Source organism: Lemur catta, chromosome 1 (genome assembly GCF_020740605.2).
Source record: "Lemur catta isolate mLemCat1 chromosome 1, mLemCat1.pri, whole genome shotgun sequence".
In the NCBI taxonomy this organism is placed as follows: Eukaryota; Metazoa; Chordata; class Mammalia; order Primates; family Lemuridae; genus Lemur; species Lemur catta.
Window position 1 is genome coordinate 169,419,369 of NC_059128.1, and position 27,028 is coordinate 169,446,396.

The following is a 27,028-nucleotide window of genomic DNA, read 5'->3' on the forward strand; positions in this document are numbered from 1 at the left end:
TGATAGGAGAAAAGAGTTGTCAAAAGACTAGAGAGCTCTATAAGGTTAAGAGACCATCAATGTCTATGTTAAAAAAAATTAAAAAGCTCAACATATGTAAAAAATCATGAACAGGTCTTCTATAGTAAAGTAACATTTCTTATTTTAGAAAATGGAATGCTCCTGCCTGACAATTCAAATTGCCTTTTTAAAGGGAACTAAAAAGGTTCCAAATGGAAGCAGTCAAATGCTTAAAGTATTATAATTGCAAATCGAGATGTTCCTCAACATTTCTATGTAAATCCAATGATATTTTTTCCAGTATTTTAAATCAACTAAGGAAGCTTCCAAATTTCTTAATGAGTCTTTTACCAAAAATCTTAATGTAAGCAAATCAGTCACCCCACACATCAATATTACCACTCTTTAATAACCAAAAATTAGGGGAGAAATTATTTATGTACGTATAGGTTTAAAGTCCTATGACAAAATTATTATTTCTTACTTCTAAGCTCTATCTTGACCAATTGTCATCAATTAAGCTTATTTACATTGTTGTTTCCATGCATGTTCAGTTTAACTTTTTCATTTTTTTAATCAATCATACAGGAAACTTAAGAGTTTAACTTTAAAACGTCTTTTAAAATATCACTCTACAATTTGGCATTGAAAAGTTACTATGTACGCAGCAATATACAAAAATTGGATTAGCAAGTCAAATATTCATTACTGTTAGTAATAATCCCAATTCCATGTTTTCTTACAAAGCAACAATTAAGTGGTGTATGGGATATACGAACAGCCATATCAACAGTAGATGAAGCTGTATTATGTTTTGTTACTGAGATGCAAAAGGACAGCCTGTCACGTGCCAGGCAATGCAAATGAAGGCAGAATTGCCAAATCCCTGAGGATAAAAGATTTCAAAGCAATAAGTGGCTGGTGTGACCAATTATAGCCTGCACAGGACTATTATAAGACATATGCTTCCTTCTTATCATCCCTAAAATAGTGTTGCATCTTCTATTAATGGCAACTCAGATTTAATGAAATAAGATTTAAAAATCAGAGCCCTTCATTCCTGGTCTTCCCTACTTTAGGATGGCACCACTATTCACTTCATTATTAGTCAGAAACCTGGAGATCATCCTTGACTCATCTCTTCCCTCAGTTGTCTACTACTCTATCTTCAAAACACAAACAGAATCGAACACTTCTCACTATTACCTCTATTACAACCATGGTCACTATATCTGTCAATTCCCCCTCTTCCATTCCAATCCTGCCCCCCTCACCCAATCCAATATTCACACAGCAGCTAGAAGAGGGGTTCTCAACCTTGGCACTATTGACATTTTGGGCCAACAGTTCTTTGCTGTAGGGAGCTCTTCTGTGCATTGTAGAATGTTGAGCAGCATTGCTGGTCTCTACGCACTGATGCCTATCATCTCCAGTTGTGATAACCAAAAACCTCCTCCAGACATTGCCAAATTTCCCCTGGGAAGCAAAATCACTCCCAAGTAACAATCACTGAGTGAGAAAGATGGTTTTTAAATGTTCCTTTGCTTAAAACTCTCCAATAGCTTCTCATTTCACTTATAATAAGATCTGTACTCCTTAAGAGTCCTAATTATATAATAAAATCTGTATTCTTAAGAGTCCTACCTATCCCAAACATACCATACTCTACATAATCCAGACTCTACCTACCTTTCTCTTTAACCTCATGTGATGCCACTATACTCTTCCTATATTATGGTCCCTCTAGTCACCATGGCCTTCTTTCAGTTCCTAGATAACACAGCCATTTCTGCTGAAAAGATTTTTCGTCTTTGCTAGTCCCTGTGCCTAGCTCATTCTTGTCTGTGTTCTGTGCATGTCTTAGCTTAAATTTCACAACCTCAGAGATGTCTTTCCTGACTCTCCCTATTTAGGGTATGTATGCATTATTATACATTACAATATCTCATTTATTCCTTTCATAGCACTTATCACAGTATATGTTTACAAATACAATATCTCATTTATTCCCTTATCACAGTATATGTTTACAAATACAATATCTCATTTATTCCCTTCATAGCACTTGTCACAGATATTCTGTTTACATGATTATTGACTGTCTCTCACATGAGGACAAATACCTTGTCGGCCTTATTTTCCAGCGTATAACTGAAATGAAATGAACAAATTATAACTTGGACAACCTTAAGTAATAGGTGAGCTGGCACCAGTGATAACCTGAGCACCACCCCCATGTCATTATCCACCTATTATTTATGATCATTTCCCCTTGAAGTAGAAAGTAGAGCAAGAGTTCTATTAGGCCCTCATCTGTGAAATATCTTTGCCATCATCATGTTCTCTGAACAGTTGTGTGAGGATTAGATGACATATACAGTGAATCCAAAGCATTTGAAGGGCTTAATAAACACTTCATATTCAACAAATGATGACTATGCATTTAAAGAACCAAACACAATGTCTATAACAGATACTTGAGAAATGATAGTTCTCTTGCCCCTTTTAATCTCATTCTACCACCAGCCTGGCCTGGATATGGTTAAGAATGGAAGTCTGTGTCTGAGAGAGACGTTTTCCCCCTTCTGGGCCTCTAGGAACATAACATAATAGGTATAAACAGATTATTCAAATATGTTGTCTGAGGAAAGCCAAATATCCATTGACCAAAGCTGACTCCTCACAAAATGACCTCAGAATTTTATTTCAATTTGTTTCAGTAAGCAAAATAATATTACTCAATTTCAGAATCTAATTTTAAATTAACTTTGGAGGGGAGAAAAATCTAAATTATTGTTTAACAATGTCAGTGTTCATTATTAAAAATACCTCCTACATCTAATACCAGTTTGCTTACAGGAAATAAAATAGAAAATTGAGTATTAGAATAAATAAAAAAGGGTAGATGAACTATCAAGTACTGCAGAGTTTTTAGTTAATAATTAGAACAAAATTATTTATCTAAAATTTCTTATAATAACCTATTTCTGAAGCCATTCTGTATATGCTTGTGGGTATAAGAAAAATTATAAATGAATTTATTATAAAGGGAGCATGAAGGAAACCAGATTGCCATAATCTGAATCGCAGATCTGCTAATTACTAGTTATATAACCTCTGGAAAGTGTTTCCTCATCTATAAACTGAGACTTACAAGAGTTAATATGTGCAAAATGCTTAAAATAGTACCTAGCATATAAAAAGTACTGTTAGTTATTATTCATATTACTTTGTTTCTTTGCATCATTGTGGTTAACAGTTTCCAAATTGGACAGAACACAATCAAAACATTTCCATTATTACAGAGTTCTACTGAACAACACTGTATCAAAAGCCAGGATAGCTAAAATGCCTGCTGAGATAACGCATATTCTCTTCTTCCCTAACTTTTCAGAATGTGCTTAGAGAAAAACACTCTAAACCCAAAGTATACTTTAATTTAATAACGCTGACATGTAACAAAGAACTTAGGTTTCGGTTCTAGTTAACAAATGAAATAAAAGAGGGGTCAGGAAGGCCAGAGAGACTATCTCTTCTATAAGGATCTCTATTATGAGGGTTAAGCAAAAAAATTGATTTTTAGGCTGGGCGCGGTGGCTCACGCCTGTAATCCTAACACTCTGGGAGGCCGAGGCGGGTGGATCGCTCAAGGTCAGGAGTTCGAGACTGGCCTGAGCAAGAGCGAGACCCCATCTCTACTAAAAATAGAAAGAAATTATCTGGCCAACTAAAAATATATATAGAAAAAATTAGCCGGGCATGGTGGCGCATGCCTGTAGTCCCAGCTACCCGGGAGGCTGAGGCAGTAGGATCGCTTAAGTCCAGGAGTTTGAGGTTGCTATGAGCTAGGCTAACGCCACGGCACTCACTCTAGCCGGGCAACAGAGTGAGACTCTGTCTCAAAAAAAAAAAAAAAAAAAAAAATTGATTTTTAATTTTCTATCTACCATACATCAAGCTATCCACTAAAGTTTCCTTCTCAGTGAATGGTACCATGCTTACAAGAGAAATTAATTATATTCAAATATAATTATCAATATATTTAAAAAAGCAAACCAGGGATATTATAATATGTGCTTCTTTAACACAGTAAATAAAAGTTGGCTTTAACAACTAGACTAATTTTGAAGGACTGATTAGGAGAAATTATATTTTGAGATATTTATAACATCTGTAATATGAAAATATTTCTAATTTCTCTTGGTGACAAAAGAGATATTGCTAATACGACAGTGATTTGTTGCCTACATTCAAAACTGAGGCCAGCTCCCACTGCTTCACTTGACCAGCCTTTAAAAAAAAAACAAACTCGAAGGCCAGGAACAATGGCTCATGCCTATAATCCCAGAACTTTTAGAGGCCAAGGCAGGAGGATTCCTTGAGGCCAGGACTTCTAGACCAACCTGGGCAACACAGTGAGACTCTCTCTCCACAAAAATAAAAATAAAAAAATGAGTCGGGTATAGTGGCGCATGCCTGTAGTCCCAGCTACTCGGGAGGCTGAAGTGGGAGGATCGCTTGAGCCGAGGAGTCTGAGGCCACAGTGAGCTATGACCATACCACTGCACTCCAGCCTGGGCGAAAGAGCAAGATCACATCTCTTAAATTGAAAAATAAAGAAGTAAAATAATCGAAGGATTTCAGTTAGAGGTTAGTGAAAATAAAGAGGTGATTATTTTCCCATCCAAGTTTATGAACCTCAGGGGTTTTTTTTTTCCTTATTGATTTATTTATTGATTTATTGATTTATTTATTTGAGACAGAGTCTCGCTCTGTTGCCAGGGCTAGAGTGAGTGCCATGGCATCAGCCTAGCTCACAGCAACCTCAAACTCCTGGGCTTAAGCGATTCTATTGCCTCAGCCTCCCCAGCAGCTGGGACTACAAGCATGCGCCACCGTGCCTGGCTAATTTTTTCTATATATATATTTTAGTTGGCCAGATAATTTCTTTCTATTTTTAGTAGAGACGGGGTCTCGCTCTTGCTCAAGCTGGTCTCGAACTCCTGACCTCGAGCGATCCACCCGCCTTGGCCTCCCAGAGTGCTAGGATTATAGGCGTGAGCCACCGCGCCCGGCGAGGGTTTTTTTTTTAATTGCTTAAGAGATTCGATTAGTCCTCAGAGTCACAAAAACCTGGACTCAAACCCACCATTATCTAGCTATGTAATGTTGGGAAAAGGTACTTAACCTCTCTACCTTACCTGTGAAATGGGAATAATGACTATATAAGATTACTACATCATTTAATTATCACACATGTAAACTAGTCGACACAGTATTTGACACATTTTCAATAAACATGTACATTATTGAGATCTGTAACCAAGTCCTGTCAATTGTATAGTTCACAACTCTCACTGTGCATCAAAAAACTCAGAAATTTGGGTTCAGTTGGTCTGGGGCAAATCCCAAACATTAAAGCTCCTATAGGATTCTAATGTGCAGCCACCAGCCTAAGGACAAAGTTCAAACTCTTTACTTTTGGCACTCTCTGGTCACCACTTACACCTCTGTGTATTTTAGTTACTCTTCCACAGGCACTCCATGCTTCAAACAGACTCAAGTAACACTTAGAGAGGTGGGCTATAGCAGTGGTTCTCAAACTTCAGCCTGCATCAAAATCACCTGAAGGACCTATTGAAACACAGATTGCTAGTCTCTACCCCCATAATTTCTGAGTCAGCAGGCCTAAGATGAGGTCTAAGAATCTGCATGTCTAACAAGTTTCCAGGTAATGCTGACACCACTGGAGCAAGGATCACACTATGAGAACAACAGGGCTATACCAGATCATAGCTCTGACTCTTTGCATATACTGTTCCCTCACTTGGAATTGTGAATTCCGTGAATTCCCATCTCCACCATCCCACTGTAGCCTGGCTTTCACTTTTCTTTCACAATTCACATAATTCACCTCCAGGAAGCATTTGTTCACTTCAACAAACCACCTCAAGGCATTCATTACCTACTATAAAGATGACTACAAAAAAAAACACAACATAGTGAATAGAATGGTGGCTACTAGAGACTGGTCAGGGTGGTGGGATGGGGTAATGAAGAGATGTTGGTGAAGGGGTAATTCTGTTTAATAGGAGGACGTTGTTCTGATGTTCAGTGGTACAATGGGGAAACTATAGTTGACGATAGTTTACTGTATTTCAGAATAGCTAGAAGTTTTCAAATGCTCCCAACATAAAGCAATGATGAATGTTTCAGGTGAATCTTGTTCCAGTTACCCTGACTTGATCATTGTATGTTGTGTGCTTGTTTCAAGATGTAACATGTAATCCATGAATATGTACAATTATTATGTATCAATAAAAAAATAAATAAGTGCTCTATTAAAAAAAAAACCCAACAGAATGTTGTTAATGGTACACTAATGCACAGAGTAGATATCTGCTGGCACACACAGATTCTTTTTTAAGAATTAGAAAACGCTGGCCGGGCGTGGTGGCTCACGCCTGTAATCCTAGCACTCTGGGAGGCCAAGGCGGGAGGATCACTTTAGCTCAGGAGTTCAAGACCAGGCTGAGCAAGCAAGAGTGAGACCCTCGTCTCTACTAAAAACAGAAAAACTTAGCAGCACAACTAAAAATAGAAAAAATTAGCTGGGCATGGTGGTGCATGCCTGTTGTCCCAGCTACTCAGGAGGATCGCTTGAGCCCAGGAGATTGAGGTTGCTGGGAGCTAGGCTGATGCCACAGCACTCTAGCCCAAGCAATGAAGTAAGACTCTGTCTCAAAAAAACAAACAAAAAAAAAAATTAGAAAAGGCCAACTCCTCTGGACAAGTAAAATAGGAAAATATGAAAAAAGCAAATGGACAGTTTGTCAAGCAGAATAAAATCTGGATTTCAGCCTCCACCTCCACCTGGCCAGGTACCTTTATGCAGGGCACCAATTCCACAGCCATTCATGGCAGTCCTGGCACAGTGTACTACTAAAGCACAAAGGCAGAGAGAGCACTTAGACCAACCTTGGATGGGAGAGAGGGGGAGCAATAAGACTATTAGGAAAGAATTTCTGAAGAAGGGTACATAAGTTCGTTTTTTTTCTTCTTCTTTTTTGAAGAGACAGGGTCTCACTCTCACCCAGGCTATAGTGCAGTAGCACAATCGTAGCTAACTGCAGCCTCGAATTCCTGGCCTCAAGCAATCCTCCTGCCTTGGCCTCCCAAAGTACTGGCATTACAGGTATGAACCACCATGTCCAGCCCTAAATTCTGAGTATTGATGTGCCCCCTCCGTACTTCAGGAAAACAAGAACTGTGCTTTAATGTCTTTACAACCACAGGTATGGCTCACTGCTGATGTTCAATAAATGCATGATGAATGACTCAATGAATAAAATTATATACAAATACTTGCCAATCTATCTTTTTCATCAAATTAATGAAGAAGCAAACACCCACACTTGGCACCAAAAACTATAAATGCTATCTAAATATCAACACTGTACTTGGTCTGTGACACTTATCAATAAGAGGAAAGAATGAATTATTCTAATAAACAGGTGGAAGGCATAGAGGTAAAATAGTACACTTAGGTCTTTCTAAACTAAGGACTTTCAAAGCAAAAATTGCATTACCTGATTAAGAGTTGACTTCATGATTATTTCAAGAGGGACTAAAAAAATTATAGGAATCTTGGAAACCAGGTATCTAGTCCAAGACACTAATTTTAGAGATGAAGAAATTGAGGTCCAGAGAAATAATGACTCAAAGACACACAGCTGGCTGGGCCCAGTGGCTCACACCTATAATGCAAGCACTTTGAAAAGCCAAGGCAGGAGAACTGCTTGAGGCCAGGAGCTCAAGATCAGGCTGCACAATATAGGGAGACCCTGTTTCTACAAAAAATAAAAATTAGTCAGGCATGGTAGCACACACCTTGTACTCCCAGCTACTCAGAAGGCTGAGACAAAAGAACTGCTTGAGCCTAGGACTTGGAGTTTGCAGTGAGTTGTGTTCTTGACACTACACTCCAGTCTGAGCCACAAAGCAACACCCTGTATCTTTATGTATTTTTTTTTTATTTTTTATAAAACAGTCTCTGTTACCCTGAGTGCAGTGGCATCATCATAGCTCACTGCAACCTCAAACTCCTGGGCTCAAGTGATCCTCTTGCCTGAGCCTCTCAAGTAGCTGGGTCTATAGGCGCACATCACCACGCCTGGTAATTTTTTCTATTTTTTGTAGAGACGGCATCTGGCTCTTGCTTAGACTGGTCTCAAACTCCCGACTTCAAGTGATCCTTCCGCCTCACCCTCCAGAGTGCTAGGATTACAGGTGTGAGCCACCACACCCAACCCACTCTGTATCTTTAAAAAAAAATAAAATAAAAATAGACAACTAATTAGTGGTATAGCTGTAATTAAAACTTGGATCTCTAGCCCTGTGCTAGTTTTCTCTCTTCTACACCATGCTGCCTTTATATTTATAAAATAAAATCTTAACTGTCCATACCTTTTAAAAAAAAAAAAAACTCTTAGTTAACCACAATTTTGTTCTTTGTATCCCTTTCTTACAGGAGGAAAAAATAGTCATCTATCATCTTATTTTGTCTAGGAACTTACTCTAAAAGGTAACCTTCCAGGACATGTTTTGCTCTTATAAAAGATTCATCCTCACTCCCTTTGTTTGCAGAATTATACATGCAAAGCTGTATTCGTAAATAATCCTGATAAAGCCATCAAAATTTACCAATTACTAAAAAAGCATTAAAATGACTTTCTAGGATGTAGTACTTTCCTAAAGAAAGAAAAAAGGCCTAATTTTTCAAATATGTTTAATAATAAGCAGAAAACACTGGTTATAACTTTTATCTCTCAATTAACCAGAGTACCTAATCCTCTGACCATTCTCATCGATAAAGTTTTAATCTACTGCTAGCTCTTCAAGCTGGTAAGAACCAATTAATTAAAATTCTTTTGGTCAGGTGCAGTGGCTCACACATGAATCCTAGCACTTTCGAAGGCCGAGGCAGATGTTTGAGGCCAGGAGTTTGAGACCAGCCTAGGCAACATAGCAAGACGACATCTCTACAAAAGATAGAAAAATTAGCCGGATGTGGTGCTACACGACTGTAGCCCCAGATACTTGGGAGGCTGAGGCTGGAGAACTGCTGTAACTCAGGACTTTGTGGTTGCACTGAGCTATAACGATGCCACTAAACTCTAGCCTGAGCAACACAGTGAGCAAGACTGTCTGAAAAAAGATTCTTTGTTTCTGGTAAGCAACCTCACCATTTATCTAGATCATAATTTTATTCATCTTTTAAGATTAATGTTCTTTGGACCTACGTACAATGTAATATAGTCTAATGGTTAAAAGTTAACTTTTTTAATTATAGCTATTAAAATAGAATATTTTTATTATTATTCCCACTTTACAGATGGAAAAACTGAGGTTTTGAGAGGTTAAAGAATGTGACCAAATTTACATAGCCAGAAAGGGGTAGAGTCAGAATTTGACACAACAGTGTGACTCCAGGGCCAGGAACTCTCTTATACAATGGGCAATGGCTTTCTTAGCCATTTGTCATGTGACAGTGCTTCCTTCATCTGTGAATATGTGAGCTTTTCAACTATAATAGCAGCACATGGTACACAGTAAGGTATTTTCTTCCCAAAAGTTAACTTAGGCTATAACAATAAAATAGAATACAGTCTAAGATATTCTTTAATTTTTCTATCTTGAATTATGTTTTAAGAATTTCTGAGGCCGGGCGCGATGGCTCATGCCTGTAATCCTAGCACTCCGGGAGGCCAAGGTGGGTGGAACGCTCAAGGTCAGGAGTTCAAGATCAGCCTGAGCAAGAGCAAGACCTCGTCTCTACTAAAAATAGAAAGAAATGATCTGGCCAACTAAAATATATATATAGAAAAAATTAGCCGGGCATGGTGGTGCATGCCTGTAGTCCCAGCTACCCAGGAGGCTGAGGCAGTAGGATCGCTTAAGCCCAGGAGTTTGAGGTTGCTATGAGCTAGGCTGATGCCACGGCACTCACTCTAGCCCGGGGAACACAGCGAGACTCTGCCTCAAAAAAAAAAAACAGATAAATAAAAAAAAAATTTAAAAAAAGAATTTCTGCACACTTGTTAGTTTGTACTACCTGTGCTAAAGAATAGAGAATACCTACCTCTGAGTGTCCCAAATGAGATAGGAAAAATTGTGACTTGATATAATCACACTTAACTCTGAGCTGTAGGATAAAAAAGGGAGGCAAGTACCTCAAAGGAGAGAACCAGGTCATATTCATGCCTGACTATGTATAAAACACCTTTTTTCTGCCTCTCTAAAATTGAGAATACAGACAGTGGTGTCTCAAACTACCACCTGGACCTTTAAACCAATTCAGTAATTATGAAGGGAAATCTTATCAGAAAGCCAAAAAACAGCAGAGGCAATATTTAACTAATAATGTTATCTTGATTGGAAAATAAAAGGATTCTGCTGAAAAACTCTCTGACTTCTGTTTGTCGCTTCCTGACACATAAAAATAATCCATTGTTATTGGGGGTAGGGGGCTGACAGGGAGAAGGGCATCTCCTCTTACATTCATACTTTATGCTTCCTAAGTATCCTGAACCTACTTCCCCCAATCCACAACATTTCATGTATTATTCCTGTTGGTTTGGTTTGTTGCTTTGGGGTTTTTGTTTCTTTTGTTTTTGTTTTGGTTTTTTTTTTTTTTTTGAGACAGAGTCTCACTTTGTTGCCCGGGCTAGAGTGAGTGCCGTGGCATCAGCCTAGCTCACAGCAACCTCAAACTCCTGGGCTTAAGCGATCCTACTGCCTCAGCCTCCCGAGTAGCTGGGACTACAGGCATGTGCCACCATGCCCGGCTAATTTTTTCCATATATATTTTTAGTTGTCCAGATAATTTTATTTCTATTTTTAGTAGAGATGGGGTCTCGCTCAGGCTGGTCACGAACTCCTGACCTCGAGCGACCGCCTCGGCCTCCCAGAGGGCTAGGATTACAGGGGTGAGCCACCGCGCCCGGCCTTGTTTCTTTTGTTTTAAATCTCTCTCAGTATAACAGAAGCCTTTTAAGAACAGAACCTACATATTTATTAACTTTGTATACCCACTACCAGACATGGGATAAGCACTCACAAAAATATTGTTGAAAAAAATCTTAATTGAAGGAAATCCTGTCATTTGCAAGAGCATGGATGAACCTGGATGACATTATGTTAAACGAAATAACCTAGGTACAGAAAGACAAATACCTCATGATCTCATTTTTATGTAGAATCTAAAAAAGTTGAACTTATAGAAACAGAGAGTAGAGTCATGGGTTACCAGGGGCTGATGGTAAGGATGGGAACTGGGAAGATAACTGATCAAAGGATACAAAATTTCAGTTAGGAGGAATAAGTTCAGATTTATTGGACGACATGGTGACTATAGCTAATAACAATGTATTGTATACTTGAAATTGCTTAAGAGAGTGGATTTTAAGCTACCAAAAAAAATATGTGAAGGAATGCATGTGCTAATTACCTTGATCTAACCATTCTGTAATGTATACATACACCAAAACATGGTGTTATACACCATAAATATATACAACTTTTGTCAATTAAAAATTAAGTAGGCCGGGCGAGATGGCTCACGCCTGTAATCCTAGCACTCTGGGAGGCCGAGGCGGGTGGATCGCTCGAGGTCAGGAGTTCGAGACCAGCCTGAGCAAGAGCGAGACCCCGTCTCTACTAAAAATAGAAAGAAATTAGCCAAACAACTAAAATGTATACAAAAAAATTAGCCGGGCATGGTGGTGCATGTCTGTAGTCCCAGCTACTCGGGAGGCTGAGGCAGTAGGATCCCCTGAGCCCAGGAGTTTGGGGTTGCTGTGAGCTAGGCTGACGCCACGGCACTCACTCTAGCCCGGGCAACAGACTGAGACTCTGTCTCAAAAAAAAAAAAAAAAATTAAGTAAATTTTTAAAAATAAAATAAATAAGAAAGAATCTTACTGTATGCCCATGACAGAGATAAGACAATTGAAGCCTCCAGAAATTAAATGTTCTACCCAAGATAACACAACCATTACATGGTGGAATAGGGAGGAAAACCAAATCTCTGTAAAATAAATTTCAAAATGTAAAGCATTTATTTCAACATGCAGAAATACGGTTGAAAGAAAAACAGGTCATTAAGAGATTTAGAGTCTGCATTCTGAAATTAAGCCTGGGTTCAAATTCTAACTCTCTTATTTACTAGCTTGGGACAATTGGTTTAAAACATTACACAGGATACTGTGCCTTATGAACGAACACCACCACTTTACTAAACCTTATGATGCCAACAATAAGTGTAATAATAGGTGATATACACAGAGTATGATAAATGTTGGCTGAAGTTATCAGGAAAGATTTTACACAGATTTTATAGTTGTTTGCTTTTTCTGTTTTTGTGAGCTACATCAATTATACAGTACAATATATCAGTCTAGATAATTCTTTAAAGAATTTTAAAGCAGGCACTCCACTTAATTACTACTTACGTCAAGAAATATACTATGAGAGCTTCTCCACAATGTGTCCCTCCCTAATTACAAACAGGGGACATTTAACCCAAGCCTCAGTTCCTCACCAGCAAAATAACTACCCCGCAGAGTTATTGTAATTGTTTACGGGTATATAATAAATGCTCAGTAAGTGTTTTCTTACTCATAAATATACACTGGAACAGAGATGTGGGAGAATAAAGGATACAAGTACATAATCTAATTTGGTGACAGCATAAAACCCACAGAAAACTACAGTGCATCTGTACAATCTGGAAAGCTACGTTGTGGCTATGTAGGAAACAGAAGAAAAAATTAAGAAGCAAATAACATAAGAGAAATTGAGAAAATCCATTTGGCAGTTTTCAGAGACAATTCTCCATGGTTCTCTTCGATTTTCTGCACGTCTTGAGAACAGTGGCATTGAATGCCTTTGTTCAGATGTTTTCCAACGATGTTTATATAGTGGACAGTCCTGAAAGAGAGAATGTCTCTACCACAGCAAATGGCGTACTTATTCCCCATTATAAAAGATGTGAGTTTCCCTAAACTTGGGATTCCTCTCTTGTAATGCAACCCACTCCTTGTGCAGGTATCACCTGGACCTCTTCCCACTGTTCTGCACAAACTGGGATTCAGAGATTTAATGCAAATGCTGATTCTCTAGCTACTGCCATAATGCATTGCTCTTCATCTCTGATCGAGTCATTTCATGGCTTCTACCAGCACCCATTAAACTATGCCAGGTTAACTTGTTAGCCTGCAAATATTAGGGTAAAATCTTGGCCGGGCGCGGTGGCTCACGCCTGTAATCTTAGCACTCTGGGAGGCCGAGGCAGGTGGATCGCTCAAGGTCAGGAGTTCGAGACTAGCCTGAGCAAGAGTGAGACCCCGTCTCTACTAAAAATAGAAAGAAATTATCTGGCCAACTAAAATATATATATATATAAAAAATTAGCCAGGCATGGTGGCACATGCCTGTAGTCCCAGCTACTCGGGAGGCTGAGGCAGTAGGATTGCTTGAGCCCAGGAGTTTGAGGTTGCTGTGAGCTAGGCTGACGCCACGGCACTCACTCTAGCCTGGGCAACAAAGCGACACTCTGACTCAAAAAAAAAAAAATCTCAAACCCTTCATGATTCTTGATAGGCATTCGCATACAACCAATGTTTATTACAACTGAAAGACAGATTTCACTTCCGTATTTTCAGAAGGGATTAAGAAAGACTCAAATATATGGTACTATCAAAAGGTGCACTTTAAATATAATGAAAAACAGAGTTTTTTAAGTAAATGGGTAGAAAATGACATAATGTGGAAAGAGCTCAAGAAGGCCATGTTAATATCAGATAACGCAGATGTCAAGACAAAGATTATTACCAGAGATACACAGACATGTCATCAAGATAAAAAGGTCAATTTGTCAAAACATAACAATCACAAATTTTATGTGTCTAATAACAGTGCTTCAAAATGAATTAGGTAAGATTTGACATAATTAACAGAGAAATAGATAATTCCACGGTCATAGTTGGATATTTTAATCTTCCTCGTGGCAACTAATAGAACAAGACCAAAAAAAAAAAATCGGTAAACACACAGATGATTTGGAAACCGCTATTAAAACACCTTACTCTAAATGATATTTATAGAATAGTACACCCAATAATTGCAGAATATACATTCTTTTCACGTGTGAAAGATACATTAACCAAAATGGATTATATATGCTGGCCCATAAAAAAAAGCTCAATAAATTTAAAAGGACTAAAATCATATACAGTATATTCTTCGATTTCAAAATGAAATTCAGTTAAATATAATAAGGTATCTAGAATAATCCCACATATTGAAAATTAAACATACTTTTAAATAATCCATGGGTAAAAGAAGTAGTCACAAACCAAATTGGGAATGATTTCAAACTAAATGATTAAAAATATAATGTATCAAAATGTGTAGGATGCAGCAACAGTGCTTAAAGAGAAATCTATAGCTTTAAATGCTTTTATTAGAAAACAAGAAATGCCTAAAATCTATGACCTAAGGTTTCACTTTAAAAAGCTAGAAAAAGAAGGGCAAGGTAAATGGAAGAAAGAAAATTATAAAGAACAGAAATCAGTGAGATAGTAAAGACAAATACAGAAAATTAGCAAAGCTGATTATTTGAAAAAATAACAAAATTGATAAACTACTAGACTGGTCAAGATAAAAAGAACACACTAACAATACTACAAATTAAATCACCACAGATTCTACAGAAATTAGAAGGATAACAAGGGAATCTTATAAACAACTTATGCCAACAAATTAGATAAAATGAACAACATTCCTTAAAAACACAATCTACCAAAACTGACACAAGATGAAACAGAAAATCTGAATAGCCTATGTCTAGAATAAAAACAATTTGAATTTATCAAAAAACATCCCATAAAGAAAATTCCAGGTCCAAATGGTATTACTGGTAAATTCTAACATTCAAGGAAGAATTAATTAGTCAGAGCATTACACAAACTCTTTCACTAAACAGAGAGAACACCTCCCAACCTTTTTTTTATGAGGTCCTACTAAACCTAATACCAAAACCTGACAAAGGCATTACAACAAAAATACAAAACAATATCCCTCTTTAAGAAATATGCCAAAATCCCTAACAAAATATTAGTAAATACAAAAAGGATGCTTTGCATACTGTGGCCAAGTCAGGTTATCCCAGGAACCAAGATTATTTTAACTTTTGAAAACCATCATTAACTTTCCCTTCTACCACTGACATTTAGTTTATTTCCGAATTTTGGCTACTGCAAATAAGGCTATTATGAACATTTTGTTCACATATCCTAGTATATAAATACAAGAATTTCTCTCATCAGGAGTATAAAGACTGCTAGGTTTAAAATATGTGTATCTTCAACTTACTAAATACTCCTACTAACATGCTTTCCCAAAATGGATGTATCAATTTACACTCCTACCAAAAGCTGGAGTATAATTTCTCTACATTCTCATCAACACTTGATATTATCAGACTTTTTAATGTTTATCAATCTGATGGAAGTGAAAAGCTTTCTTCTTACTGCTCTACTTTGCACTTTACTTTCTACCAATGAGATTATACTTCAGTGCTTTTCCAGTTGTGTGTTCCTGTGAGTTACATCTCTTAGGTGAGTTACAAGCAGCACTCTTAATAAAAAAGATCAGAAAATATCAGGGTATACTACATAAAGATTAAGTATTAGTTCATGAAACTTTTCTTTCGTGTGTGTGTGTGTGTGTGTGTGTGTGTGTGTGTATTGGGCCACACCGTAAAATGTTTTTATAACTGCTACCTTCTTCTAGTAAGTTAAAAGCCATTGCTATAAATGTTTACAACAAAACTCCATAGAGACAGCTGGACAACTAACTGGCACATTATTTAGGCCCATGGCACAAAGGACTGTATTTTATAGAGAAGACAGAACTTGAGATGTCCTTCAAGTACTGATTAGCAAGAACAGAGATTTAGGCCGGGCGCAGAGGCTCACGCCTGTAATCCTAGCCCTCTGGGAAGCCGAGGCGCGTGGATCGCTCAAGGTCAGGAGTTCGAGACCAGCCTGAGCGAGACCCCGTCTCTACTAAAAATAGAAATAAAAATTATATGGACAACTAAAAATATATATAGAAAAAATTAGCCGGGCATGGTGGCAGATGCCTATAGTCCCAGCTACTCGGGAGGCTGAGGCAGTAGGATCGCTTAAGCCCAGGAGTTTGAGGTTGCTGTGAGCTAGGCTGACGCCACAGCACTCACTCTAGCCGGGCAACAAAGTGAGACTCTGCCTCAAAAAAAAACAACAAAAAAACCCCAGAGATTTAGAAGAGAAAAAAAAATCTGAGGGAAGCAATAAGGAGTGTGTCATATGGAGAATAGATTCTATAAAACCAAATGGACTATGACCTACTTAAAGTTCATGTTAAAAGAATCACATTTCTCAATAGGACTAGGTTTCTCTCACCACTAAAAGATAGGAAACCAGGATTCTGTCCTCTTAACTATCAAAATGACAGAAAATTGACCCCTCCTTCTCTATAGACAAAATGCTAACTCCTTCCTCAAGAATCTTCTCATTCTTTGGCTTATAATGAACATCTTTTTAGGTCTCTGATTCCAACTCTTTCCCTACAGAGTACCACCATATCAAGAATCATCTAAATTCTAAAGATTCACATTTTTATTCAGTTGACAAAGATTCACCGAGCCCCTACTATATCATCTCTGTATTTAAAAATTGAGCTATATCTCCCCAACAATTTTAACTCCCAGTTATATTCTTTTAAGCTTAATATCCTTACCTAATACTGTCCTAACTGCCTACTCTTGAAAATATTTTGTTTCTTGGACTATTAAAATATATGCTATGACCAAACTTTTGCTACTTTCTTTGTTATACCAATAATATCCCTACTCTTGACACATTCAAATAACTATTTCCTTCATAAGAATTCTCTCCTCACAAGCTGCTGTACCAATCATGCCACAACGAATTTCTGACGCAATGAATTGTGAATCTGCCACTTAATAGAAATGTGATCTAAGCATTTAAATTCCTTAACATCTGAGATTCAATCTCATCTCTAAAATAGGTAAAAACAATAGGCATCAAAAAAATGGCAAGAATTACTTAATCTCCTTTCCCCACTGCCTTCCTTTTTAATTTCTTTTAATTCTAGTTTTTATCTTTAATTTCCTCTCAGTGAAGTAAAATGCTTTTTTAGAAGGAAGTACTTAAACTGAGGTACCAGGAAATATAGGGAAGGAAGAAGACCAAAAGACTAAGAACTGATCAAGTGGGGCTACTGTTCTCCTTGCATATCCAGATTCTAAACAAGCTAATGTAAAGATACTTCTTTCCCCCTGGCAGGCAAAATTATTAAGGACCTCCAATGACCCACACCTTTGTATAATCCCCTCGAGTGTAGGAAAAACCTGTAGAAATAATAGGATATCACTCCTGTAATTATATGACAAGAGATATTTGTATATGTAATTAAGGTCTTTAATCAGTTGAGTTCACCAAAAAGGAGAATATCTGGGTGGGCATGGCCTAATGTGGTGAGCTTTTTAAAAGGGGTCTTAAAGGGAAGTCAGAGGGAAGAGAGACTAATTCCTGCTTTGCCTGAATAAAAGCAAACAGCCATGTTATGAACTGCCTGTGTGGTCACATGGCAAGGAACTGAGAGCAATCCTTGGCCAACAGCTAGCAAGAAGATGGGGACTTTTAGTCACACTGCCACAAGGAAATTAATTCCATCAACAAGTAGTGATCTTGAAAGAGGACCCTAAGCCACAGATGAGAATTGCAGCCATAGCTGACAGCTTGATTTCAGCCAGTGAGATGCTAAACAGCCCAACTACACCTACCCAAACTTCTATAGAAATTGAAATAAATAAATGTTAAGCTACTAAATTTGTAGTAATTTGTTATGCATAAAAAGAAAGTAAGGATATAAAAGACAAAGCACAAAACAATGAAGAAAATGAAAGGGGAAAGAGGCATGGTTTTTTTCCCCAAAGTACATTATATTTTATCATAGTGCTGAGATTATGAAAATATACAGATCCAGAATCAAGGAAACAAGATTAAAACTGTATAAAGTATAAACGCTAAGTTTTAGCAATTAAAAAGGGTAGTTTTACACACACATCTTGTTAAATCACCACATTACTTCCATTTCAGAGATGAGAAAAGTAAGGCTCAAAAAGTAACATCCTAAACAAAGCTAGGGCCCACTTCTTCCCTGTACCACAGTTCCCTTACCACCTTAAAAGAGCCATTCATATCAACAATAATAGTATTACTCTCCTCAAAGCAGGCAATCTTAATACTATATTTCCATATTTCATATCTATGTAAATATTCCCTAGCTTTATCAGAACACCAAAACTAAAGTGGATACAGAAAAATGTCTGCTCAAAAGTAGTTTGTAAAAATGACCACTGGTAGACCACTTGAATGAATTTGGTCTACCTGAATACATTTTGAATATGTAAAGAAAAAAAATTTTTGTCAAAACACCTGTAGGTTTTCTATAACTTTATTTAGGTGACAATTTATGTTACAAGCATTCTCAAAAATCAAAAGCAATATGGTCTTTCTATATTTCCCTCCTTGGTCAAATTTTTTTAATCTTTATTCTTCATACATTATGAACATGAGAACAAGGTATTATATACCATACAATAAACAAGTGATTTTTATTTTCACTGTTCTGTATATTTCCATAAGTGTTTCACCATCATAATTTGCAATTTTCTTAAAACACACACGGAAAACCAAAAGGTAGAGTTACATCAAATCCCACATAAGTTACAAATCATACAAACTTTATCCCAATTCAGATACTTTCACAAAGACTATTTTTGCTAAGAAGACGCAAAATACCGTCCTGGTCATAACCTCAAGAATAAACTATATTCATTATCTATTGACCAACTTTAACAGCAAATAATTCGTTATCACAATTAGCATTGTTTTAAGTCTATAAGCGTCCAAAACTATCCCATGACTGATACGTCCGGGACACGATTCCCCGCAATGTGAAGAGAATCGATAACATTTCAAATGTGGCAAGATGGGGTGACATGACAATCCTAAAGCCTAAAAATTTCTTAGGACCTACACCACACAAGTAGCACCCAGTTCGGACCATCCAAACGAGGCTCAGGTCCAACTCCAGGCGCTCCAGTTTCCCACCCCGCCCCCACCCTGAGAAAGGAGGGAAAACAACTTTTATTGGCCTCGTCTCCCGGGGGACTGGCAAACTAGCGGGGCAGTGCTCGGGCCTGTACACGTTTCACAAGGAGGCCCCCGTCGGGGGCGGGGAAGGCGGACAGCGGGAAAGCCCGGCTTCGACACCCCATCACCACCAGTCGCTGGCCCCCTGCCCCACCCCACCAACAAGAGGCCTGAGCCAGCCGCCACGCCGAGCGACCCCCAGGCCCCTCTGCTAAAGCGAGCTCGCTGTCATGTGACGCCGCCGCCGCTAAAACACCGCAGAAACGCAGGTCGGCGGTCGGCATTCGCGCCAGCCTGCCTCGGCCCAGCCCCGTTGGGCGCGGGCGAGTCCCGAGAGCCCGGGCGGGGGGGGCGGAGGGCGGGCTTGGCGGCGGGCCCGAGCGCGCCACAAAGGCTTCCGCGCCTGTCGCCGTAGTGCCGGGGCGGGCGGGGGCAACATTTTCGGGGCCCGCGGGAGGGGTGGGGAGGGATGAGGGCGCCAGGGTGCCCGCCGCGCCCACAGTCGCCTCTCCGGGCATTCGGACGGCCCGCGACCGCCGCGCCCCGCAGAGGCCCGCGCGGCCTCCCTCCCCCGCGCGGAGCCCGCGCCGGGCCCGCCCGCCCGCTCCCCGCTCGCGCTCTCTCGCTCTCGCCCGGCCTCCATCTTGGATCGGCGCTTCCAGCCCCCGCGCTGCTGCCGCCGCATTCCCCCTCTTTCCCGCCCCCCGCCGCCGTCGCCGCCGCCCGCACTCACCTCAGCTGCCCATCCGGGCGCCGCCGGCCGTCGACCTAGTTTCCCCCCAAAAGTCTCCGGTGTGTTATTCCCGATGTGGGGGGGTTGTTACGGGGTGGTCGCCGGGGGTTCGGGAGCTGGGACCGCGCCTTCAACGGAGCTGCAATCCTAACCCGCCATCTGGTGGCATTTTCCACACGCCAATGGCGCCGCTGCAGACTTGGGTCCGGACCGCCCTCTGCTGGCCGCGGTGCTCAGTGCCTCGCTGACGGGACGGGCCTGCTCGGAATGGGGAGGGAGCAGAGGCGCGAGCTGGGGGCCGCGGCGGGGGCGCGCGCAAACGCTTTCCTGCGGGTATTGCGCGCACGCGCAACAGCGGGGCGGGAAACGTGGCCGCGGCGTGGCGGCTCCGCCCCGACAAGGAGCGCTCGCGCAGCTCAGCCAATCACGAGCTGCGTATACTTCTGGGTGAGGGCGCTATGGACGATTCTTGGGCCGCCCAAGACAGGCGGAAGGACGGCTGCCGCGGCGCCTGCGCAGCCGGCTCACCGAGTTGCCGCCCGCCATTTTTGGAGCTTCTCCGAGACGTAGAAAGGAAGACGCCCCCAGTTCCTTCTTCGAGGCTCCTCCCCAGGTCGCAAGGCTGGCACGTCCCTCCGGCCCAGCCTGGCTACTGCCGCTCCCACCCACCGCCACGCTGCGAAAACGGGAGGGAGCAGTCACGTAAAGCTCAGCTCTCGCCTCTCCCGGGTTTAACAAGGGCATCAGAGCAGCATTGTATTAGCGATTTATTGTTGACAAGGCGCTTTCACCAGGCGGGAGCGAAAAGGTTTCGGGAACTGTTTGGGACTTTCCCCGCCGTGAATCTAGACGGAACACTGCCCGCCACAGGCCGATTGGCGTCATCCTGCCTCTGTAAAACAAATCCTCTCCATGGTGCCGGCTTTGCATAAGGCGGCAGCATTGGCTAGTTAGTGGGAAGAGAATATCCCTAGACTGGGAGAATAGAGACACATTGGAATTAGATTTCTCCTCCCACAGCCTAGGACTACTCTCAGCGGCTCTGAAATGGACGTGAGAATCCTAGCCTAGCCTTCTAGCTGCCGGAAGGGAAATGATCACTAACTTGAGATCAAGACAAACTATTCTGTTGAATCTTGCTTGCCCCTGCCCTCCACCTTCCTCTCCGTGGCTGGGACTCCTACCTTTAACCTGCTTACAACGTTGGCTACAAAAGTGAAATACTCTGACGGCTCATTAGCCTCATGTATCGCTATAGCCAGCTCTATTTTAGTCTGACCTTAGAATAGCTCGACTCCTTTTGAGTCTTTAGGGCTATAAAGTACTTATCCCTATTTCTGGTTTTTCTCCCAAGGGTTATAAGGTGTGTGGCTTTTCACTGGAGGAAGTCATAACCGACCAGATCGGGTATGGATTCGTGAGTGGACTCCCACTTACAATAAATTTTCTTTACTAGTCTCTGGTTGACTTCGTATTGTAATCTCTGCAAATACTGTTTCTAGCTTTCCTTGTTATTAAAGGTGCCAGTCCCAATCCGTGCTAATAGATATAACTTCATCTAATTTCCTGGGCTCGAAGCTATGAGACTCCAATTCTGGTTTGATGGTCTCTCCGTCTTAAAATATCTGTAGCCACCTCCTGTTCGTGGTCTCAAAAATTCTCACCAAATTAACCCATTCCCCTTTCCCTTCTATCCAAAGCCAATCCTGCCTGGACTATGTATGCCATCCCTTCCCACTTCCTCTTTCCACCAGTACTTTCCTAGGGTCTTATATTTTCAATACCTTATTATCCACAGGCTTTTTCCTTTCTGTTTCTCTAGTTTACGTTGTCTAAAAAAAAAAAAAAAAAAAAAAAAAAAATCTGTGTTGTCACTACCTCCAGTTGCTGTAGTATCAGCCTTCTTTTCACTGTCAGATTTCTCAAAAGATGCAGTGATGGCCTTTGCTAATCCCCTCCTCTCCTGAAAAGCCTTTTCCCCTTTCTTCTAAGACACTTCCTGGATTTAAATCTACCTGGTTTATTGGTCTTCTGATTTCTTTGGTAGCTCCTCCTCTTTCTTCCATCCCATAGTTCAACCCCTAGCTCTCTGTTCTTCTCTACTACATTCTTTCTCATAGGTCTCCCAAAATTACTGTTTGTTCCCGATTGTTCCTTAACTAAGGGTCCTGGCTACTTACCAGGAAGCTCAAAACTTAACATTTAAAATAATTCATCTCTCTTACTTGAATTTCCTAATTTTTCTTAATAACATTATAATTTCAGCATAGTATAGTGATTAAGAACATTGTGGAACCAGACTGCTCTGGAAAGCTATGTAACCTTAGGCAAATCCCTGTGTCTTAGTTTCTTCAACTGTAAGATGGGAATAACAATATCTATCTCATAGGATTGTTATGTGCATTGAGCTATTTAACATATGTAGAAATGCCATATATATTATTACATTGTCACTTTTTTGTACTAAGAACTTTTTAGCATTTTTTAATATTCAAGAGCCTCGGTAGTCAGCTTTCTGAGTTTATAGGAATCTAAAATTTTCTTTATTTTGCCCTCACATTTAATAATTGAGCTGATGTTTACAAATAATTATGCAGTCTTCTAGGCTCTTATAGGGCCAGACTTGACTCTTAAAAAAGCCTGAGTCCTATCTTATGTCATTCAAATCCCTTGCTTTTTCTTCTACTGCTGCTATCTTCGTTTTAGCCCTGCCCTCCCCATCCCCTCCCATTGCCTTACCAAAACAATTGTAGTAGCCTTCTAAACAGTCTTTGTCCTTCATTCACCTCTCTTTAAAATACAACATTGTATACCTACAGAAAAGCTTTCTATGATTCCTATGGCTTACAAAATAACATCTAAAATACTTAATGACATTCAAGGTATGCCTTGATCTTTTTCCAATTTCTTTCTATTTTGTCACCCATTCTTCACACTTGCTGATCTTGTTTGATCAATCATAAGTGTAAGAAAAGGACAGATTCATTCATCCTTTAGCTATCTGGTAAGATAAAGTAATAGAGATCCCATAATATGTTGACTTTGTTAAAGAATTACATATTTTCCAGGAACCTCTGCTTTTATGAAATTGTTAATAAAGATTCCAAATCTCTTGGCAAAGATTTTCAAATACCACAATTTTCATTACCAGCTCCAAGTCATAGATGTGATTGGTATATTGTTGGAGCACAAAAAACAATTCCCCAAAATATGGTGCTTCAGCATGCTAAGAGGTTTGAAAATTGAAAGCCTCAGAAATAAGCCTCAGAACCAAGGTCTCAGTCTGACCTCTCCCCTGTCTCCCTGTCTCTCTGATTCTCTTTCCAGAAGCACCAAGAGGAGGAATACTCCCTTTGAAATTTTCTTATCTGACCAAGAAAGTTTCTTTCGAAAAGAAATGCAGTTGTTTTAAGACTCCTTCCCTAGGAATCTCATCAAATAATCAGGAAATATCAACCACCAGAAAAGAGACTGAAAGTCACAATGCCCAGACAGACTTTTCTTTTACTCTTCTGAGGGCAGCCCCAAGAGATTGCCTAGGAGACTTTTTAAAACAATCTTTGTTCCTGTACAGCTCCACACTTCGCCTTCTCATTAATGTCTGCCTCCCATCTCCAGGATCCATTCATTCTCCCTAATGATTTGCTCTCCCTCAAAAAAATTGCCTACATTTCCCATATCCTCCCTCCCCTATGAAAAAGGGCATATAAATTTCTGTACCACATTGAATAATTGGGTAATCACTCTATGAGTTCCCCACTTTTCACATTAATGAATTTGTATACTTTTTCCCCTATTAATGTGTCTTTTGTCAGTTAATTTTTTACCAGACCTTCAGAGAATGAAGTTTTTCCCTTTGCCCCTACAATATAAAAAGGATACACCTCTTCAGACACATGCCCATTAGAACTTTATTTCAACTCAATTTCTTAGCCAACCTCGTCCAGAAGTAGATGTTTAATGTCATAAATAGAAATAATGCATTCCACATTTTATGAAATGAGTGAGTATTGAGCAGGGGTTCCTATAGTTTATTTTAAAAGACTTTTTATATAGTGTTGTTTTACCTGGAGTTTTAAATCGCTTTCTTGTTTTCCTTGCACATATACCAAATCATAATGTTTCTGAAAATTTATTAGCTATAATTAACATTTTTTAACCAATAACATGAAGAACTTTGCCTTATAACACTGACTATATAGATAGGACAATGCCTTTAAAAATTTGGTTGGACTTAGGTCTTTTTCTTCTGTATAATTTTAGTGCACAAAATATTTCAATTATTCCATTGACCTTACAGTTCTGCTGAATGGAAGAGACAATCAACTTTTTTTTTGATGAAGATAATGGTGATATTCCTTTCATAGAAAGGCTTTTTAGAGTAACATTTGATTCATTAAATGAATCCCTTCCGCTCCCCATTTGCAGAGTTCCAGATGCACCTACTGAATATTTAGACCAAAGAGAGGTTTTTTGATCAAACTTCCTCACCCTTCACTTTTACCACCTCTACAAACCCTGTGTCTGGGGATCATGACCACTGTCTCATGTTAATTTCCCCCGAATCAAGTATTCTTCCTTTGGATTTTTCACTTGGTTACAGGACATTTACTGTTGCTTAGACCTTTACAAAAATCAGAAATGGTTTTTCCCTTCTTTTCTACTCTTGCAATTAAGGTGTGCTGCCAATTGGTGGCAGTAATGTGCCATGGTGTCCTACCTAGCAGATTAAACTATGATTTTTCCATTTCTTTTTTAATACTAAAAACATAATTCTTTCTAAAAATGAGCGATCAATTCTGTTCCATCATTGGTAATAAGAGGGACCCAGAATACCTCTCTTTTCAGGATCAGTAACCTAGTTACAGGCAAAACTCCATATCCCAAAAATAGAGGACCAGAACTGCTCAGATATTTAAGAAAAGGAAATCTCACAGGCAGAGGGCTAGAACTAGTGTTGGTAGGAGCTAAGTGTTCTTACATATTTTTTAGAAGAGAGAGTACAGTATCAGTAGAACAACCATTTTCTTAATCCAAGTTTCTTGGTGTCCTTGGAATTTCCACCTAATTGCTTATTCCAAAAGATCTGAATGTGACTTGGCTTACTTTGGGGAATCATCCTTGATAGGGTACATATCTAAAACATTGTTTCCACATAGACAGAGAAACCAGCCTCTAATTTTATTTTCAGTCAAAGAAATGCACACATGGCAACAAATAAAAGGAAACAAATTATAACAAATAGTACAAAAGAACTTTTTTTAATTTTTAATTTAGAGACAGGGTCTTGCTTTGTCATCCACCCAGGCTGGAGTGAGTGCAGTGGCACAATCAGCTCACTGCAGCCTCCAACTCCTGAGCTCAAGCAGCCCTCCTGCCCCAGCCTCCAGAGTAGCTGGGATTACAGGTTTGAGCCACCATGCCAAGCTGCAAAAGAATTTATGATGAAGAGCAACAAGCTGGCCGGGTGCAGTGGCTCTCGCCTGTAATCCTAGCACTCTGGGAGGCAAAGGCGCGTGGATCGCTCGAGGTCAGTAGTTCGAGACCAGCCTGAGCAAGAATGAGACCCCGTCTCTACTAAAAATAGAAATTATCTGGCCAACTAAAAATATATATAGAAAAAATTAGCTAGGCATGGTGGCACATGCCTGTAGTCCCAGCTACTCAGGAGGCTGAGGCAGTAGGATCGCTTAAGCCCAGGAGTTTGAGGTTGCTGTGAGCTAGGCTGACGCCACGGCACTCACTCTAGCAGGGCAACAGAGTGAGACACTGTCTCAAAAAAAAAAAAAAAAAGAAAAGAAAGAAAGAAAAGAAAAGCAACAAGCTGTCATTATAAATCTTTCTACCTCCAGGGCCTACTTCTTTACATGTTTTTGTTTGTTTGTTTGAAATTACTTCAGTTTTTCTAAATATGCTCATGTCAACTGTAGACTGTATCTAATGACTTCCTGCTATGAAAGATAAGTATTATGCTAATCCACTGGTCCAGTATTCAATAATTACATTAATTTTAGCTCTTTTGTTGGTTTTCTTTGTAATTTTAAATAATACAATGTAAAACCCTAGATAATATTTTAACTTTAGATAGTATTGCAACTTTCTGCTGTTAACACTGCCATTCTTCCTTCTCAACTTCTGCTCACTTCCTGCTCACCTCCCTTAAACAAAGTCAAGAGTTTTTGTTTGTCCATAGGTCAACTCAAGGTTAACAGCCAACTTCCAGACTAAGGAGTGTGCAAGGATTACATTTTCCTCTCTATAGGAATACTCTGAAAACTACTAGAAAGCCACTCAGAGGAAAATGTGCAGGGTATCAAGATCAAATGAATAAATATTACATGCATATGACTAATCCAAACAGTGAAAAGTTACTTGCCTATTTCCCCCATAGCATCTTAGTTTTATCCCCAGAGGCAGCCACTGTTACTCATTTCCAAAAGCTTTGAGGCTTTCTCTTTAATCTTAGTGTTATGACGTTTTAGGGATGAAAATTTAATAACTTATCAGGATCAGAATTTCAGCTTTTTCTTTCTGAATCAATGTAAGCAATCAATGAATTAAAAATAAATATAAATATCTTCTACTAATGACACCTAGTCAGATATACATTGAGTACCTATTACTATATATGGCAAATATTTGGTATCTTCTTGCTTGGTACAGCTTTATTGAGAGATGATTAACGTATAGTAAAACTGCACATATTTAAAGTGTATAATTTGATGAGCTGTGACATACATGTATACCCATGGAACCATCACCACAATCAAGATAAAGAATATTTTCATCAACTTCAAAAGTTGCCTCATTGCCCTTTGTAAACTATCTTTCCCCCGCCCCTTTTATTCATCTTCTCCCCAGGCAACCACTGATCTGTTTTCTGTCACTATAGGTTAATTGCATTTTCTAGAATTTTACATAAATGGAATAATAAATTATATACTTTTTTGCCTTATTTCTTTACTCAACATAATTATTTTGAGATTCATCCACGTTGTGTATAATAA

The 27,028-nt window shown here is 39.5% G+C and overlaps 1 protein-coding gene across 1 annotated transcript in view; it reads right to left on the reverse strand.

Moving 5' to 3' along the window:
- STAG1 (stromal antigen 1) overlaps positions 1–20,278 on the reverse strand; it is a 342,007-nt gene extending 321,729 nt beyond the window's left edge. The window contains exon 1 of the mRNA XM_045539117.1: positions 20,022–20,278. The gene's annotated coding sequence lies outside the window, so the exon portion shown is untranslated. The remainder of the gene's footprint in view (positions 1–20,021) is intronic.
- Between the last annotated feature and the right edge of the window lie 6,750 nt (positions 20,279–27,028).